The sequence below is a fragment of the Terrapene carolina genome, unplaced genomic scaffold (assembly GCF_002925995.2).
Source record: "Terrapene carolina triunguis isolate 2854851 unplaced genomic scaffold, T_m_triunguis-2.0 Scaffold24127, whole genome shotgun sequence".
Lineage (NCBI taxonomy): Eukaryota > Metazoa > Chordata > Testudines > Emydidae > Terrapene > Terrapene triunguis.
Genome location: NW_020688478.1, coordinates 1 through 1,678, shown reverse-complemented (window position 1 = coordinate 1,678; position 1,678 = coordinate 1). Strand labels below are relative to the sequence as shown.

At 66.7% G+C, this 1,678-nt stretch overlaps 1 long non-coding RNA gene across 1 annotated transcript; it reads right to left on the bottom strand.

Annotated features, from left to right (window-relative positions):
• Positions 1-98: 98 nt before the first annotated feature.
• LOC112124169 lies at positions 99-1,569 on the bottom strand. The gene is made up of 3 exons (XR_003370364.1): positions 1,451-1,569; positions 933-1,060; positions 99-185 (listed from the first exon to the last, which is right to left on the bottom strand). It is a non-coding gene; the product is annotated as an uncharacterized LOC112124169 (long non-coding RNA).
• Between the last annotated feature and the right edge of the window lie 109 nt (positions 1,570-1,678).

Genomic DNA, 1,678 nt, shown 5'->3' with positions numbered 1-1,678 from the left:
GGAGGGGGCCTTGTCAAATGGCACCAGGCTACACAAGCCAAAACCCAGACTTTCTGGGGGAAAACTGGCTGGGTGGCAGCCCTAGGGGAAAGACTTACTGCTCGCAGTACTGGCCGGTGTAGCCGGGCTCGCAGGCTGAGCAGCGATAGCCGCCCGCCCCCAGGCTCTCACACGTCCGCGAGAACCTGCAGGGAGAGAGAGACCTGAGCGCCCGACCGGGAACAGCACCCACACCCACCCCAGAACAGTGCCCCCTGTCTCCACCACGCTGGAACCACCACAGAAACAGCGCCCCACCCCCACTCAGCTGCCTGGGAACGGCTCCCCCGCCCCTGCTCAGCCGCCCCAGAAACAGCGACCCCTGCCCCCGCTCAACCATTCCGGGAACAGCGCCCCCTCCCCACCTCCACTGAGCCACCCCGGGAACAGCGCCCCCTGCCTCCGCCATCCTGGAACCACCTCAGGAACAGCGCCCTGCCCCTGCTCAGCCGCCCCGGGAACAGTGCCTCCTGCCCCCTGCCCTAGGAAGAGCGGCCCTGTCCCCGCTGTATACCCCCCAAGCTATGAGACACACAAGGTTGAGTGAACCACAGAGCCCTCGGGATCACCCCCAGGGCAGACTCTCAGGGGCCCTGCCAAGAAACACTGGCTGGCAGCAGCAGTAGGGCTGGTGCTGAGACGCCGACAGACCTGGCTGGCAATAGGGCAGCCAGCACCTGGCACCTCCTCAATACATCCTCGCTCCACCTCCATCTCCGCCCTTCCCAGGCCAGGCCTGGCCCCTTGCTGGCAGGGGCGGAGCCCCAGCGTTAACACCCAGAGATGGAGATGCCACGTGGGGGGGGGTGTGACCTCAGTCATGTTAACCCCCCATGTGCCATGGGCTGCTACATTCTAACCCCCAACCCCATCCGCTGGCATCAGCTACTCACTGGTTCTCAGGCTCAGAGAGTGGGCAGGCACAAGGCTGGCAGTCCTCGGGGGTCCCGGCGGTGGCGTCACCATAGTAGCCAGGGGCACACTGGTCGCAGAACTCCCCGGCCGCGTTGTGTAAGCAGTTCTGGGGAGAGGGACGGAGCTCACAGTGCTGTGCGCACCAGGGCTAGCTACACACCCAGCCACTGGAGGAGGAGGGGTCGCAGCGAGGGGCTTGCCCTGGGGCAGAGTCCTCCTCTAGGGTGGGGCAGGAGGCAGGGGGTAGATGAGGATCCTCCCTGAGTCACAGAGTGCAAGCCCAGGAAGCCAGGGGCTCTGGCCCAGCGCAGGCAGGCCCAGGGGGACCAGAGGGAGTCTCAGCCCTTCTCTCAGCCCACATTGGGGCATCCACCTGGCCTGTGGCAGTGGCCAGGGGGACCCCAGAAGGAATAGGAGTGTCTGCTTCTGCGAGGCGGGGTGGAAAGGCTGCTCCAGCCGGCGGGCAGGCCCCGGGGGCACCACGCTGGTCACTCACCGAGCAGGCCCCCGTCTCCGGGTGGCAGGAGTCCGAGTGGCCATTGCACTCACACAGCTCGCAGTGCCCGAGGTACAGGCCACCTCCGGTGCGAGTGTAGCCAGCAGCACAGTCCTGCAGGGGAGAGACACAGCGTCACCCTGCAGTACAGCCGGCCGGGGCCTCGCCCCCAGAGCAGGCACAGCTGCCAGGCCCCAAGCCAGGGGATGTGGGTCGGCAAGGGGCCCC